At 33.1% G+C, this 18,859-nt stretch overlaps 1 long non-coding RNA gene across 5 annotated transcripts; it reads left to right on the forward strand.

The window, feature by feature from the left end:
- The first annotated feature begins 557 nt into the window (after nucleotides 1-557).
- Nucleotides 558-9,462, forward strand: LOC132285380 (uncharacterized). Of its 5 annotated transcripts, none has more exons than XR_009472528.1 (8): nucleotides 558-640; nucleotides 2,345-2,443; nucleotides 2,572-2,630; nucleotides 6,659-7,076; nucleotides 7,431-7,483; nucleotides 8,245-8,401; nucleotides 8,522-8,661; nucleotides 9,002-9,462. It is a non-coding gene; the product is annotated as an uncharacterized LOC132285380 (long non-coding RNA). The 5 variants fall into 5 exon arrangements; XR_009472530.1 differs by having other exon boundaries at nucleotides 6,659-6,815; nucleotides 6,937-7,076; nucleotides 8,245-8,661; XR_009472527.1 differs by having other exon boundaries at nucleotides 8,245-8,661.
- The last annotated feature ends 9,397 nt before the right edge of the window (nucleotides 9,463-18,859 follow it).

Consider the following 18,859-nt stretch of genomic DNA (forward strand, 5'->3'; position numbering starts at 1 on the left):
TAAGCAGGTCAGTCACCTAGGCTGATTGAAAAAGCTAACAATGTGGATAAATAAATAAATTTAAAATAAAAAATTAAGTTTACAAAAAAGGTTGGCAATCGGAATGAGCTAACATGATTTTCAAATAAACTCCTTACACCTTACTGTTAGAAATTTAAACATATAATTCTCTCAATATCCATTCATTTGGAATCCTATATAATTGAGTCCTGAATTATTCGTTAAATAAACAAGTGGATTAACCATAATTTTGAGACTTATTTAAGAAATGAGCCATAGTGAAAGCCTAACTATATTTTAAATTCTTATATATTCATATGTACAAATGTAAGGCGAAGTTGACATATGTTGTTCCATTAGGCCCAATCGATGACTTGGTAAAAAATCTAGACACATAGACACCCTATTAAACTCAATATAGCCCAGTAGGCAACAGCCCATAAGCTATACAGGATTGCTGTCAACCATTGGATTGCTGTCAACCATTGGATTGCTGCTCTCAATGGATAGAATGTAAACCCTAAACTGTTTATATCTATCTATTTATAAAGGTAAGTTTTTCAGACGATACAATCTGCTTAGACGCTCCGCAGGACGCAGCCTCCGCTATAGCCTCAGGCTCAGGTGACACCGTGACAGGGTATGTTCATCCTCTCTCTCTTCTCTCTCCTTTTGCATGAATCGATCTTTTTTTTTTCCCTATCCCTAACTCCACTCCGATCTCACAACAGCAGCAACCATACCCCTTTTCCTCCTAATTTTTTGCATTTTGACGTTCAATCCTACGAAAATTAAGGATCCCTTCTAGTGGGTTGAGGAACTGAGGGAAAAATTAACTTTTTCGATCTCTAAATTATGCTCATACTTAAAAGTGCCAAATTAAGGGTTTTTATTTATTTATTTTATTTTATAATTTTATAATTTATTTTTATATGAAGATACATACCACCATCATATTTGAAGTTGGCTCAGCTAGAATTTCAGTTAATGATACTTTTAAAGGCTCAAAGCACTTGCCATCAGAATGTACAAACACATGGAAGTCAAGAGCAGGCTTTAACAAAACAAAAGTTAATGGTGGGGTAATTGGCTCCCAAAAAAAAAAAAAAACACAAAACACAAACAAACACAAAGCTCCAGTGAAAACTCCAGCCAGGAGATCATAAGCCAAACTGCTTGATTTTAGGTTTTTTTTTTTTTTTTTAATTTTTTTTATTGTATGGTCGGCAATGCTTAGTTATTATTGCTTCCATTTGATTCTCCATCCATTTTATGTTAATTGTGATCTTCTTTCATATGCTAGCAGGACACTCTTCTTAGGACTCTTACTTGTCCGGTTTTGTAATTTGTATACTCAAGCACATACAAGTACCATTTCCTCAACTAATTTAGTTTACTGATTAAAATTTCTCAAATTTGGTGTATTTGAATATTTGATTTTCTCATTCAATTTTTATTGATAAATGCTTATATCTAGTGTAAGTTGCTAGGAGGAATAATAGCAATTTAGTTTCATTTATGTATTTTTAATTTATTTTCTTAGGTTAAAAATAACAATGGCTCAACATCAACCTTCAAACAAGAAAGTGAAAGTATGTCTATTCTCTCATTCTATCAAAAGAGAAGCCAAATGAGTGAGGATGATCAATCGAAAATGAATATACCTATTGCATCTAACATTGACAATGATCTTGATTCCCAACCTCCCACCCTACCTTAAGTTGTTGAACCCAAGCAACCTAACTCCACTTCTATTGAAAGAGATCCTGGGCTACGTATTCAAATACATGAATAGCCGATGAATTAAAGGGATGGGATTAGACGAGCTTATATCAATTTAGGGCCTTATCAACCTGAACTTTCCAATTATTCCAAATCTTGGAATGGAAAGCAGAATCGGCGATTTAAGTGTGAATGGTTCAATCATATTCCTTGGCTAGAGTATTCTCCTTCAAAAGATAAAACATATTGTTTTAGATGCTTTCTCTTTGAAGAGAGAAATACAATGATGAGTCGTTCTTTACTTATTGATGGTCGCTATTACAATTGGAAGAGAGTTAATGATGGAGATAATTGTGTATTCTTAAAACACATGGGACTTTAATCTTCACTGCATAGAAAATGCGCCATGCTTTATGGAAATTTAAAGAAATCGGCACAACATATTGAGTCTATTATCAACGAATTTGAGTCCTTAAAGACTCGTCGAGCACAACTTAGATAGATATTTTGTAACCTTTGAATTCAAATATTTATCTAGATTATGCTATAAAACTTTTTTTTGCTTAAGAAATTGTGTTATTAAATTTATGCTTAATATTAGTGCACCCCTTGACAATTTTAGGATCCGCCCTTGCATACACCCAACGACATAGCAGAGGCAACACTAATCGGAAAATCGAACCCACCGATCCGGCGAGAAACATGCCTCCTCAGTCATCAGGTTTCAAACTCCTACTCTCCCCTACTGATTTCTTCTTGTTAATGTTTTTATATTACACATTCATATATAAATAGATATATAACTTTTATATTTTTCTCTCTTTTGTCTTAATAATAATTATAATATAGGTTACTTTTCTGAAAGAAAAGAGTTGATGGGAATGGGTGGAGTTGGCAAAAAAATATAGGTATGCTTTTTTTGGAGATATTACCATACTTGTTTGATTAGATGCTCTATTTTGTACATTAAGGATGTGACATTAATTATTAATTGCTTTTTCTCATTCATTTTAAAATATTTATGTTCACTCCTGGCTTTTTCTTTATTTCTTTCTCCTCTTCTTCTTTCTTCTCTACATTCACTCGTGGTGACAAATTACATTAAATTTAGCGAAAATATGTTGTTGTTCTGGATATGCTCCCCTCTTGAGCGTAATTTAATGAAAGTAACTTATCAATATATATATATTTGAGTCAGTTTTTGGAAGTCAACCAAATTGACTGAAGACAATTTTGGTTTTAATATGTTTTTTTTTTTTTTTTTTCAAAGGTTTTATTTCTTCAAAATTGGAAACACCCAGCTCCAGTAATCATTATACATCAGTCCTTACGCACATCCAACTTATGCAGTTGTGCATGGACCTCGAATTGGAAAATCCAATTGAACTTGGATATCAGATGTATTCTAGCAGATGTATTCTAATGAATTTTTTTTTTTTTTTTTCGACTCTTTTCCTATCAGATTTAACTCTGAAAAACGTCTATGAACAAGATTTTCATATTGAAGGATACTTTTAAAAAATGTTCAAGCTTTATGCTTACTTGTGTGTCTTGAGAGAGAGATTATGATTGTTTACTCCTAAGCTATTTTTGCACTCAATTGCCGTGTTAGTTTTTGTAGATTAGGAACAAGTGTCAAGAGAATAATCAATGGAATTTTTTTTCCCTAAGATTCTAAGAATTGAAGCATTCTACAGGGGTTAAAAATCATTGTACACTTTTTCATACAATAAATTGGTTTCCACTAAGATTAGGGCTGCAAGTTGGGTTGGCCTAACCCAGCCCAGTCCCAACCCAACCTCAACCCGAATCGGGTTGGGTTGGGCCAACCCGAATTGTACTCAATATGGGTTATGATCATAACCCTGTCTGAATATTTTTGGACGGGTTGGGTCGGGTTAACTGGTTGAAAACTTTTTTAAATTTTTTTTTTTTTTTTTTGGAAATTTATATATATATATATATTATATTTGATTATATTATTATTAAAAACAAATTTTATATATATATATATATTATATTTTATTTAAGGTAAATCATTTTAGCCTTCCCCAATCGCCTCTCTGAGAACTTGCCTCCCCCCCCCCCCCTCTCTCTCTCTCTCCTCTCTGCAACAACTGCAAACTTCAAAATCTATAGGAATCAGAACTTCAAAGCCCATATATTTCAGTTTCATCTATCTGTCTGCAACAATCAAAAGTTCAAAATCCATATCGGCATATCATTTCAGATTGTTCAAAAAATCAAAAACCAGATCTTTCAGTTTCCATCGCCCGTTGTTCCAGATCGGGTTCGCCGTTCGCAAAGCTTCAACCGCTGTCTCTCAACTCTCAACCATTTCAGATCGTTCAAAAAATCAAAACCCAGATCTTTCAGTTTTCATTGCCCGCTGTTCCAGATCGGGTTCGCCGTTTGCAAACTTCAGCCGCTGTCTCTCAACTCTCAAGCTTACCCCCCCCCTCTCTTTCTGTAGATGCTAACTTGAATGTATGGGACTGTAGAGAGAGAAAGAGAAAGAGAAAGGAGAGAGAGAGAGAGAGAGAGAAGAGAGAATGGAGAAAAAAAAAAAGAGATTTTTTATTTTTTTTATTTTTGGGTTTTGGGTTGGGTTCGGGTTGAGCTCGAGCCCAACCCGAATATGTCTAGGTTTTGACAAAACTCAACCCGAACATGAACCCGATTTGTAAACTTAAAGTCCAAATTTCAAATTTTCGGGTTGGGCTTGGGTTGGGCTGGGTTTACTTGCCCAATTGCAGCCCTAATTAAGATAACATAGTGTAGTCTTCATTGTTTTTCTCGTTTGGCTTTTCACATTACAAATTTATGTTATTTTATTTTTCAAAAAAAAAAAAAAAAGAGGTATGTTTACTTGCATCCTTCGTAAATTGATTAATTTAATAATTAAAATTCAAATTGAGCATCAAATTGAGAGACATGTTTACTCCTTCTACGTTATATCACAGAGAATCCTTTATGTTAATTCTATCTATTGCAAATTGTGCTACTTTCATGGTTTAGTGTTTGTTGCTCTAGATATCGAGCAATATTTTATTGCTTAAAAATAGTTCTAAAAAAAATATTTGATTTTTTAGAGCTAGGATGAGCTGATTCCTTGATTCGATAAATGAAAAGGAAATTCTTTTGGGGAGGATGGTCTTGTCTTCTTAGGAAGGAAAAGAGTGTTACTGCATCTTCAACAAGCTTGAATATAGCAAGTATTTGCTTCTGAACCTCCATGCACTCAATCATGCGACGATGACGCTCTATATCATTCTTCTACTGATAAGCTACTTTCGCATTGGTGGAGCCTGAGAACTTAGGTGGGCTCCCCTTTATGAAAGAACTTCTGACCTTTTCCCAATTATTAGTCTGAACCACTAGTAATGGTACATGTGGCTGATTCTAAAGTGCAGCTACAGCTTGGGCAATGATGTCAGCTATCTGAGGAGGATACTCGAGATCCCTATCTTGATTGTGGTTATGATCCTGAGGTTCCTGATACTGCTGCTGCTCCTCCTCATGAGCTATAGGCAACTGTTACTCTTCCTCGTGGAACAAAGGTGTATGTTGCTCTACTGCAGCTTGCTGACGTCGTAGGAAATTCTGACGCTTAGGCTCCACCTTCCTTAGCTGCCTTTCCTTGCGAATTTGTTCCATTTCCCATCTTCCTCCGACGTTAACCATTTGGTTAGCATAGTAAGATAAAAATCAGTACGCAATTTAACGGACCGTAAAAGAATACAATGAACCCTGATAATTAAGCTCTAAACAAACAAATATGCTACGTAAAAGTCGATAAACAAAAGATCCCTAGAGACGCTTGAACATGGAGTGCTCTGATACCAATTGTGATACTCCCTAATTTCAAAGTCATTGGTTGATCAAGTCCATATCTAAAACCAAGGATATTAAAACAATTAGGTAATAAACGAACACAAAATATAAATGGATAAATAAAGAAAGAATAAATGTTGAAAGAAAAACTAAAATAATAATTAAATCCTCAATAAATAAAATCCAATAAATAATAAATATCTCTGATACCATTAATCCTCCAAAATACATTTCGGGAATCCATGCTATGTGGACTCCTAATAAAATCCCAACTAAAATAAATAACTGTCTAAAACTGAATGTTAAAACATAAATAGAATCCTACTTAAATAACTAAAAAAGTGATGATAATTGGTCTATGCTCTGCACGAACACAAGCTAAGTCTGGAAGATGACTTGAAAAATAAATATTGAGTCACACCCACAAACAAGTTTTTTCTACTACATCCCCAAACAGTGACCTAATGAACGAATACATCTTAGTCAACTCATGCAATAGCTACATATTCAGTATACGTATATAAATACACACTAAAGACTGTCACTGAACTATAGGGAACCCTCTAAATCCATGCATCGCAGGGGCAATATAACATTCCTAACCATCGATCATGAGAATTCAAGCTCATATTATCATAATAGATACTACATACATAAATATATAGCCATATCCATATCCATATCTTGATAATGGCAAAATCGATGTCCATCATTCATATTTTGACAATGACATGACAAGGAATGAGTCTAAACTTATTAACCAGCTCACTCTTAATATACAACTATATCCTGACAATGATGTATAAATCCGAAACCATATCTTTATAATGGTTCACACACAATCAAATGAATAACAAATCAAGTATAAGATTATAATATACTATATTTCATAACATACTGTAATGACATGTCTTAATATTTCTTGGGATTTGTATTTTAAGTATATATATATATATATAGATTCATTGTGATTTGTATTTGTATCTAAATTTATGTTTCTGATATTTTATATTTATTTATTATTATTATTAATTTTTTTTTTCTTTAAGTGGAAGCATGGCATAATTAAAAACTACTTCAAAAATTATGTTTTTAATCTGAGGGTCGTCGCCGAGTGGTGTCGAATACGGAAGAACTTCTGTTCAACCTAGGACGTTGCCAAGGAGACCTTCTCGAATGTGCCGCCGTCACACGAGTAGAGAAAGGAGGAGGAGAGTATGGCAAGATATTAATGGCCACACAAGGGTTTGATTGTAGAAGTATACTTTTGAACATATTTTAAAAGATGCCGAATCTTCTTTTATTTAAAAGTATTGTTTTGAACACATTCCAAATTTTTTTTTTTTGAATTTTCATTTATTTATTTTTTCTGTCCACCAGATATTACTGCTGCTCAAGTGGTTGAACTAGCTATCAAAGATATTAACACCTTGTGGCGGCTTATGGTGGGAGTGATAGGTCGGGATTTATTTTTGTTTCTTAACCGACTGAATTGGTAGCTTTCACCGACTCAGCGAATAGTAAGTACAATGGGTTACATTTATTGTTTTTCTAATAATGTTCATTTATATATTTAATCTTCTTCTCACCATATATATATATATATATATATATATATAAAATAAGGGTCATCAAGAACACAAAAATATATATATATATATATTTTTGTGTTCTTGATGACCCTTATTTTTGGGATGATGAGGATAGATCATAGAAGCTGTTTCACAAGGAAAATTTGGCACCTACACTAACTTGATGAAACTACCTTTAAAGCTATAAGAGACCCTTTACGTACCCCAGTATTTCCATCCCATATATGTGGACGAGTGGAAAATTTTGCTAAAACAAAACACAACATTAATATACTGATGCAGGACCGTTAGCCGAAGGTTTTGGAACTCGTTTGGATCGTCAAAAGGTCAAACTGGTGGGTTGATCAGTTTTTATCGGATGATTTCGAGGAATCTTTTTTTTAACCCTGAAAGAGTCCAGTTTTAAACGGCCCAACTCGCAAATATCGGCAGCGTAGAGTGTCTTTTGGCACAATTCAATCGTTTAAGGCTCGGGAATGGTGTTTTTTCAATTTGGAACATTTCAGGATTTTCGTTGGAAGTCTAAATGGATTCGATTTGCATTGTTTTTTGATATTTAGTAGTTGGTTGTAATTAGGTTTCTTTCCTTATTTTTACAATAGAGCAAGTTTGTTTTTGAGCAGTTTCCTTGCGCCGCTAATTTCCTTACGTTTTTAAGATTTCTTTTATATTGTTATGAGTTTTATTTATAAATACATGTATTGTAGAGTAGATCATTCATTCAATTATTAATATATTATCAGATTTCTTTGCGAATTCGTTCACTCTTAATATACAATTATATCCTGACAATGATGTATAAATCCGAAACCATATCTTTATAATGGTTCACACACAATCAAATGAATAACAAATCAAGTATAAGATTATAATATACTATATTTCATAACATACTATAATGACATGTCTTAATATTTCTTGGGATTTGTATTTTAAGTATACATATATATATATAGATTCATTGTGAATTGTATTTGTATCTAAATTTATGTTTCTGATATTCTATATTTATTTATTATTATTATTATTTTTTTTTCTTTAAGTGGAAGCATGGCATAATTAAAAACTACTTCAAAAATTATGTTTTTAATCTCAGGGTCGTCGCCGAGTGGTGTCGAATACGGAAGAACTTCTATTCAACCTAGGACATTGCCAAGGAGACCTTCACGAATGTGCCGCCGTCACACGAGTAGAGAAAGGAGGAGGAGAGTATGGCAAGATATTAATGGCCACACAAGGGTTTGATTGTAGAAGTATACTTTTGAACATATTTTAAAAGATGCCGAATCTTCTTTTATTTAAAAGTATTGTTTTGAACACATTCCAAATTTTTTTTTTTGAATTTTCATTTATTTATTTTTTCTGTCCACCAGATATTACTCCTGCTCAAGTGGTTGAACTAGCTATCAAAGATATTAACACCTTGTGGCGGCTTATGGTGGGAGTGATAGATCGGGATTTATTTTTGTTTCTCAACCGACTGAATTGGTAGCTTTCACCGACTTAGCGAATAGTAAGTACAATGGGTTACATTTATTGTTTTTCTAATAATGTTCATTTATATATTTAATCTTCTTCTCACCATATATATATATATAAAATAAGGGTCATCAAGAACACAAAAATATATATATATATATATTTTTGTGTTCTTGATGACCCTTATTTTTGGGATGATGAGGATAGATCATAGAAGCTGTTTCACAAGGAAAATTTGGCACCTACACTAACTTGATGAAACTACCTTTAAAGCTATAAGAGACCCTTCACGTACCCCAGTATTTCCATCCCATATATGTGGACGAGTGGAAAAATTTGCTAAAACAAAACACAACATTAATATACTGATGCAGGACAGTTAGCCGAAGGTTTTGGAACTCGTTTGGATCGTCAAAAGGTCAAACTGGTGGGTTGATCAGTTTTTATCGGATGATTTCGAGGAATCTTTTTTTTAACCCGGAAAGAATCCAGTTTTAAACGGCCCAACTCGCAAATATCGGCAGCGTAGAGTGTCTTTTGGCACAATTCAATCGTTTAAGGCTCGGGAATGGCGTTTTTTCAATTTGGAATATTTCAGGATTTTCGTTGGAAGTCTAAATGGATTCGATTTGCATTGTTTTTTGGTATTTAGTAGTTGGTTGTAATTAGGTTTCTTTCCTTATTTTTACAATAGAGCAAGTTTGTTTTTGAGCAGTTTCCTTGCGCCGCTAATTTCCTTACGTTTTTAAGATTTCTTTTATGCTGTTATGAGTTTTATTTATAAATACATGTATTGTAGAGTAGATCATTCATTCAATTATTAATATGTTATCAGATTTCTCTGCAAATTTGTTCATTTGTGAACAATCTATCGCTTCCGCTTATGTCATATATACAGAAATGGCTACGAGCACTACAAGAAGGGTGCCGACAAGAAAGAAAATGAATTAAAAACTAATTTTGTTTAACAAATCTAATAGTGTGTATAATATATGTATATTATTTTTTTAACTTAATTATTTGCAAGTCAGTGATGTGGCTTATAGCAAGAAAATGAATAAATTCTAAAATACTCTTGTTCTGATCTAAAAGACATTTTGACTTCTTATTTGTGGGATAGAGGTATTGGGGTGTATGGTTAAAAGCTCGGTGGTTTTAATGTATACAAGTTATAAAGCATGGACACCTTTCCCAGGGTACTGTAGCAGTGTCGGATGCGTGTTCGAGGCTTGGACAGGTGTCCGACTCTTCTGTGAAGTGTCCAGAAATTTTTTTTTTTTGGATACGAGTTGGACACGGCTGGGACACGCAGAGGACACGTACCAGACACGACGGGTTATATTTTGCAATTTTTTTTTTAAGAAAAATGGGGTACCTAATGTAAATTTAGAAGTTTAACTCTTTTGACTCTTTTGTCTGTGATTCTGAATTTCTACTTTTATTAAATTTTATGATTGTATTATGATTATTTTTTTATTTGATACATTCATCTTAGTACTGGAATTAAATAAACTTTTAGACCGTATTAACAAAAAAAAAAAAGAGATGGTGAGCGCTGAAAAGTGCGCATTTAAATCCCTTAAGCGATGGTATTTTAGTCCATTCATCTATCTTTATTTACCCGTTTTAGTACTTATTTGTGTTTTTGTCTATTTTAAGTCAATAATGTTAAAACGGGCTAAAAATGACTTCTTATAACCTTTTTGGAGTCAAACTAAGCTTTAGTGAGAATTTGGAGCGAAAGGAGGATGATGCTGAAAATCTGCCAAGTTGGATCCATCTAACTTATTTCTGAGATCGATCGAAGTTGGATCGATCGAACCAGATTGATCAAAAGTTGGATTGATCGAACTTTCTCTGATCGATTAAAAATAAAAGTTGGGTCGATCGAACTGTTCGCGAAAGGTATTAGAAAGCAGATCTGAATCTCATCTCGCCCCAACTCGGGCTGTGCTTCAAAGAACAGATTCTAGGGCTGAGTTTTCACCTTTTTGGGCTCTCAAAGCCTTGTATATAAGAGGGATTCAACCATTCTTGTAGAGACCTATATATATTTCATTGTAATTTCTATATTCTCTTTAGTTTTCTCTTTGGAAAGTTAGAGATTAGGGTTAGAAGAAAAGAGGGAAGTGGAGGCACATCTCAAGATCCTCTCTTTCTCTTTAGAGCTTCAAGGAAGAAGAAGAAGATGGAGCCATGTTTGGAACTTACCCTTGAGGGTTTCATGACCACATCCACCTTCTCCATGATTGGCTAGATCTACACTTAGGGCTTGGATGAGCCTTAAGTCTTGTGTAATCTAAACCCTTGTATTTATATTTTTGGGAATCTATATATATTGTTGTGATTAGTGTTTTAGCCTTGTGAATTTCATGAATCTTGGTATATCTCTATGATTTCTATGGTTTAATTTTTCTTATTAATTCTCTAGTTTATTTACATGTCTATGTGTGATTAAATTGGAAATTATGTCTCACATGATTCATATGATTTAATTCTTCCTATTGATTATCTTTGTAATTACATGTCTTATGTGTGATTATTTGTGAATTGATCTCTACACTAGTTTTTCTATATTAATTGCATGTCTATGTGTGGTTGATTGAGAATTTGAATGGGTTTGTCAATTAATTTGATGGATTATTCTTACACTTGATGGGTTGTCTACAATTTAATTCATGTTTGTAGGTAGGTAGACAATCTATACTTGATTTGATATTCCATGGCTTATTATTGCAAATTCCATGATTATCTAGATTGATGTGTGCTACAATTGTTACTAATTTGATGGGTCATGCTTATAATTGATGGGTTGTGCTACACTTAGTTTAGGTAGACAATTCATTCTTTAATTTGATGGTCCATACTTAATATTGCAATTGGTAGTCGCATTTTGTTCACAACAATGTATTCCCCATTAATGGAAAGCAAGTGGTTAATTACATGAGCTTAGTGCTGATTCCAACACCCTAAGACCTCTCTTATATCTCTTAAATCCCTATCTCTCATTCGTTTACTTTATTTGCATTTTAATTAATTAATTTCTAGAGTAAACAATCAATCTTTCCTTTGTAATCTTGCGATTCACTAGAGTCGAAGTTAATTTCCAACATGTATAATCCCTTGGGATGATCCCTACTCACTCTTGCTACGTTAATAGTAGTGTTGGTAGTGGTTTTTATAAATTTAAACTTGACCCAAAAGGCTTTTCTTGAACCGCACATTCACTACATTATTTTGGCGTTCACAAGCAGCCTCGTCAAATTTTGGCGCCGTTGTCGGGGATTGACGGTTTTGTTGGAATTAAACTAGACAATAGTGTTCATTTGATTGCTTTTATTTTTATTTTAATTTCCATTGTATATTCTTTTCTTACTCTTGATATTATTTGTTCAATTAGGTACTTGACTACAAGGAAAGCATACATTGGATTTTAAAGCAATCATTGGAGTTTAAAGCTAGCATTGGAATTTGAAGTTGCTTAAGGACCGTTGTGAGCAATTCTTGGAAATCTCGTAGTTTAATTGTTGCACTTCTTTGAATACTTATGATAGCCCTTGTTGAGGCTCATTATATTGCTTTATCTTTGTCCAAGCATAGGTCCTTGTGGAGGCCATTATTTCTTGCATTTGGATTTTAATTGTGAATTGAGGAATTGTTTGATCCAAGTTTGGGGGGGAATTATATCCCTTCACCTTATGTCCTTCCACCATATTTTGATCCTTATGAGGTTGAGTTCACTTCATTTCAACATGCATCATCTTATTATAGACTTGATCACTCATTTAATCCTTCTTATGACTATTACCCTCCCCCACAATTTTATGAAAAACTAAATCCACCACCTTCTAGGTACTCACCCGGATATGAAAAAAAAAGTGTTAGCTTTACTTGATGTGCATATTTCACACACTTTACTTATTAATTCTTATTCTCAAATGTTAGCCAAGCTTGAAGCTCAAGTTGAGCAAATTGAAAGTACTCTTTCTCATCAAGAGGAGGAGGAAGAGGCAAATGAAAAAATGGCAAGAACTTTAATGTATATAGATGAGGATGATGAGAGTGAAGAGGAGGATGAAGCAAGTGAACTAATGCCTAGCACTCTATCTTGTATAGAGGAGGAAGTGGCAAGTGAGTTAGTGGCTAATCCAATAGAGCATAACATGATTAATGAGGACTTTCCTTGTTTTGATTATGATTTTATTTCAGACATTGCTACTTTAGAGAGTGAGGAGATGTTGACCACTATAGAGGCAGGAGAGGAGGAGGAGGAACTTGTTGAAGAGAGCCTTCCTTCTATTATCTCCAATGACCCTCTTGAGGAATACCTTTTTGAAATGTATAAAAATTGTGGTTTTGACCTTGAAAGCTCCAAAAATGAAGTGAACTCTCTGATGGACTCCTTAGCTAACTTGGAAGGTGAGGAGATGGTGATTTTTGAGAAGGAGAAAAAGGATGAAGAGAAAGTGTTCCTTGATATTCCAAATGAGTCTTTGAAAGACATTGACTTGCCAATTCACAAAGAAAGTGATTCTTTGAATACACTTCAAGAGCACAAAATTGAGGCAAGGGTAACAATGATTGATTTTGTTTTCAAGACCGTAGATGAAAGGAACAATATCATCTCTTTCATTTCTTTTCAAGTCATTCTTTTGGAGGATGATTTCATTGTTGTAAGTGGGACATTAAATGAGAAAAGTGAAAAGATAATCAATAAGGATGTTTCATATCCAGTTTTTGATTCTTTTGATTAGTGAGTTGACCCAACTTCTTGCTAGAGACGTTAAACACTAGTATTCGTAGAGTTTCAAAACTCTATTCCTCCCTCATTTATTTATATTTTAATTTTTTGTTCTTGTGTACATTTTTCCATTCATTTTTCAATCTCTATTTTTGTTACCATCATTAGGGCTCAGCATAGGATTTTATGCACTTTCATCTCAAAATGAGGCATTTAGTGCTAGTTCGATTGATCACAAGAGCACCTTCGATCGATCGAACATTATTTCTGCATATTTTCATCTCTCTGTTCCATCGTTCGAAGAAAACCTGCATATTTCAGCTCTCTGTCTGATCGTTCAAACTTTATGTTCGATCGATCCAAGTTAATTTGATCGATTCAGGAGCCCTCATGATCGATCGAAATTCCATACTTAGAAAATTTTTCAAAGCACTGCAAATTTCATACTCTCTATCCCATCGTGCGAACATGATCTATCATAGCTTTGCCCCTTTGACTTTTTGACTTTTTCCTCTTTCTATTTTTATTTTATTTTATTTTTCATCTTCTTTGACTTTTGTTATTTCTTTTATTTTATTTACTCTCTTTTTTCTTATAAAAAAAAAGTTTTACAATTTGTTAAAAATATAAAAATATTTTTGTTTATTTTATTTTATTTTCGAAAACTCCAAAAAGATTTTTATTTTATTTTATTTTTATTTTTACTTTCAAGATTTATTTTTATTTCAAACTTTTTTTTTTTATAAAAAAAATTCCCAAAAATATTTTTCTTTTATTTTATTTCCTTTAATCTTATTTCCAAAAAAATTCAAAAATATTTTGTTTAATTTTAATTTTTCTTAATTTTTAATTTTTAATAATAAAAAAAAAAAAACGGTTTTTCAATGTAGCATTCCGTCTTGCTAGAGACGTTAAATTTAGCACCCACATGACACATTGTGTCATTTATCTCTTGTATTATACATGCTCATTTTTTTTTTTTTTTTTTTTCTTGTATTTTGTTTCATTGTACATACTTTAAAATAAAAAATAAAAAAAAAATTACATTCTTTTTTTCATTGCATTTTCATTTATTACATTTTTATTTCTTTGCATTTTATTGTGTGTGTATGTACATACTTGTTATGTCATAAAAAATGCAAAAATTACATTATAAAATAAAAAAAAAGAGTTTTTATTTTTATTTTTTATTATTTTGTTCTTGCATTCTTTCTTACTTTTTGTTTTTCATTTCTTACATTGTACATATTCTTTCATTATATTTTACCTTCTTTATTTTTCTTTTTATATTTTGTTCATACATTTTATTCTTTATTTTTCTTACATTTTGTATATAATTGCTTTCATAAAAAGAAAAATATAAAAACTTTTCACCATTGTGCCCTTATGTGCAGTCATGCTACTTTATGATTTATATTGAGCTTAATCTCATATCTCTCTTTCATCTTGTACTATATTGCCTTAGAATGCTTATTTTATTTATCTTATCTCATTTGATATTTGATGTGAGTTTGCTAGTGTGGTTATTCAAGTAGGTTATTGATTCCAAGTTTGGGGGAGACGTCTTTCGAATTAGATCGCTACCGGGCTTCATGTCTACATCACCACGGTATACTCTTTCCATCTTTTCTATTGTTCTTATTGCACATTGAGGACAATGTGCGGTTTAAGTTTGGGGGTAAGGTGTTTTGTTGCATTCTACTTAAGTTTGAACATTAATTGCATGATTGAGATTTGAGATGGATATTAGCTATGATTTTGATCTTTTGAGGACTATATTGCTTAAAATTTAAAAATTGCTTGACTTGAGAGTCCAATACTCCTTGTATGCCTTGTGGATGCCATTTATGAGTAAATTTTTCAAAAGATTGATATCTTGCTTGCATTTATAGTCTACATCATCCTGATTTTGTGATTGTTTTGAGATTCGCTCTAATCTTCTACACTAGCACAGGTGCACACTAGCATTCATTTTTGGGGTACATGCTTTGTTGATTATTGAATTGGTTATATCCTAATTGAGCTAGTAGTGCATTGAAAGTTTTCGTTCTTGATAAAGGTGGATAACAATTCCTTTTCACTATGTAGCCGGGATTCTAGCCTTATCAAGCACAGAACTTCTTGCGCCGAAAGGTGAAGGGCCCAAACTCTAGGTTGATAATTAAACTTGCTAAAAAAAAAAAAAAAAAAGCAAAAGCAATAAAGAAAGTGAGAGCTTCTCCCAAAAGGTGAGAAGTGAGAAATGATTAGATGGAAGTTGTCTTAATTTGTAGCCTAGTTGATTTGAGCTTGTAAGTCCGTAGGGGTGTTTGAACACCTAGTGCCCTAAAACCGTCTGGTTTGGGAGTTATTGACCTAACGCTCGACCTCATGGATCGCTAGAAAACTTAATAGATCAACATATTGCACAATGCTTCCATCTTTGATCCTTAAAAAAAAAAAAAAAAAATTAAAAAAAAATCGAGTGAAAAGAATAAGCGCACCTTGAACAATAAAGCTTTAATAAAAGGTTCACTTTTTGTTTTGATGATCGGTACTAGATTTGTGTGCTAGTTTGAGGGTAAGGATGTGATTAATTCTTTAGTTGGCTAAGATAGCAACATATTTGATGCCGGTCCACTCAAAAAGGATTCTAGAGTTGTTTTGATTTACATGATCATTTTCTTGATGAGTGGAGGACCATATTTGCTTGCTTGATGTTGAGATTTTGGGAGATTGTTTAGAAATGTTTGAAAAATTGCATACTTGATGTAGTTTTCTCCCAATGCTTGTTTGCAATATTGGTACCTCTTTAGAAAGAATGAGCTTAATGTTTGTGGGTATTATTTCTGGAAACCCTCACGAGACTTCACTCGTCCACTAGGGATAACCTATTGGTTTAAAAGGCATGTTGCATGTGCTAAATGCAATCGTGTTCCCTATGAAAGTGGTGTTATCCATTTATTACTTTCTAATTCATAGTTAGTTAGTTGTTCATTTCATTTTTTTACTTTGTAGTTCATTGCTAGGGACTAGCAATATTTAAGTTTGGGGTGTGATGAGCGCTGAAAAGTGCGCATTTAAACCCCTTAAGCGAGGATATTTTAGTCCATTCATCTATCTTTATTTACCCGTTTTAGTTCTTATTTGTGTTTTTATCTATTTCAGGTTAATATTATTAAAACGGGCTAAAAATGGCTTCTTACAACCTTTTTGGAGTCAAACTAAGCTTTGGTGAGAATTTGGAGCGAAAGGAGGCTGATGCTGAAAATCTGCTAAGTTGGATCCATCCAACTTATTTCTGAGATCGATCGAACCAGATCGATCAAAAGTTGGATCAATCGAACTCTCTCTGATCGATCGAAAATAAAAGTTGGATCGATCGAACTGTTCGCGAAAATTATTAAAAAACAAATCCAAATCTCATTTCGCCCCAACTCGGGCTGTGCTTCAACGAACAGATTCTAGGGCTGAGTTCTCACATTTTTGGGCTCTCAAAGCCTTGTATATAAGAGGGATTCAACCATTCTTGTAGAGACCCATATATATTTCATTGTAATTTCTATATTCTCTTTAGTTTTCTCTCTCTAGAAAGTTAGAGATTAGGGTTAGAAGAAAAGAGGGAAGTGGATGCACATCTCAAGATCCACTCCCTCTCTCTCTCTAGAGCTTTAAGAAAGAAGAAGAAGAAGATGGAGCTATGTTTGGAGCTTACCCTTGAGGGTTTCATGACCACATCCACCTTCTCCATGATTGGCTAGATCTACACATAGGGCTTAGATGAGCACTTAGTCTTGTGTAATCTAAACCCTTGTATTTATATTTTTAATCCTGTGTAATCTAAACCCTTATATTTTTATTTTTGGGGATCTATATATATTGTTGTGATTAGTGTTCTAGCCTTGTGAATTTCATGAATCTTGGTATATCTCTATGATTTTTATGGTTTAATTCTTCCTATTAATTCTATAGTTTATTTACATATCTATGTGTAATTAAATTGGGAATTATGTCTCACATGATTTATATGGTATAATTCTTCCTGTTGATTCTCTTTGTAATTACATGTTGTCTTATGTGTGATTATTTGGGAATTGATTTCTACACTAGTTTTTCTATATTAATTGCATGTCTATGTGTGGTCGATTGAGAATCTAGTGATGGCTAGACATGGGCTTTCATTGAATGGGTTTGTCAATTAATTTGATGGATTATTCTTACACTTGATGAGTTGTTCTACAATTTAATTCATGCTTATAGGTAGGTAGATAATCTATACTTGATTTGATATTTCATGGTTTATTATTGCAAATTTCATGATTCTCTATATTGATGTGTGCTACAATTGTTACTAATTTGATGGGTCATGCTTAGAATTGATGGGTTGTGATACACTTAGTTTAGGTAGATAATTCATTCTTTAATTTGATGGTCCATGCTTAATATTGCAATTGGTAGTCGCATTTTGTTCACAACAATGTATTCCCTATTAATGGAAAGCAAATGGTTAATTACATGAGCTTAGTGGTGATTTCAACACCCTAAGACCTCTCTTCATATCTCTTAAATCCCTATCTTTCATTAGGTTACTTTATTTGCATTTTAATTAATTATTTTCTAGAGTAAACAATCAATCTCTCTTTTGCAATCTTTCGATTCACTAGAGTCGAAGTTAATTTCCAACACGTATAATCCCTTGGGACGATCCATACTCACTCTTGCTACGTTAGTAGTAGTGTTGGTGGTGATTTTTATAAATTTAAACTTGACTCAAAAGGCTTTTCTTGAACCGCACATTTACTATATTATTTTGGCGTTCACAAGCGGCCTCGTCAAGAGAAATCAGAACAACTATATTTGTGGATGTGTGCAAAATGTAAAGGGTTAAATGTAAAAAAAAAAAACCCCTAATATATAGGGTTTGTGCAGATTAGTCCCTACTTTTTAAAAATGTGCATGTTAGTCCATAAAATTCAAAAAAGGTGCAAATAAGCCTCTCTGATCACCATTTGACAAAAACTAAATATGAAAACTCTATTTTACCCTTTGGATTCCCATTTTACCCATCACCCTTATGTGCATATTAACCCCTATACCCATTTCCTCTCGCCTCCCCCTTCTCTCTCTCTCTCTCTCTACTATTATGATATATATATATATATATATTAATTCCTTATCTCTGTAATTTCTTTTTAAATTTTTTTTATCAATTCAATAGGCACATAAAATAAAATTAAAATTATGTTAGAGTAAACATAGTGGATAGACAAAAACAACACATATACACAAGAACAACATCAATATGTGTGTGTAAGAGAGAGAGAAATTAAGAGTGATGAATGGTGGCTTACTAGTGGGATGGTGAAAGAATCTAGCAGACATAGATTCAAACCTGTTCTGAATGGGGAGTACGAGATCAGGTGGTACAGGGAGTCTAGCCATTAGATACTTAAAGATGAGTGTTTGATGCTCCAACTCCTGCCACTTCGACACCGTGAACAACGACGGTGAA

The sequence above is a fragment of the Cornus florida genome, unplaced genomic scaffold (genome assembly GCF_030987335.1).
Source record: "Cornus florida cultivar Cherokee Brave unplaced genomic scaffold, ASM3098733v1 CherokeeBrave_3.0.0_Hap2_Chr11, whole genome shotgun sequence".
Classification (NCBI taxonomy): Eukaryota; Viridiplantae; Streptophyta; class Magnoliopsida; order Cornales; family Cornaceae; genus Cornus; species Cornus florida.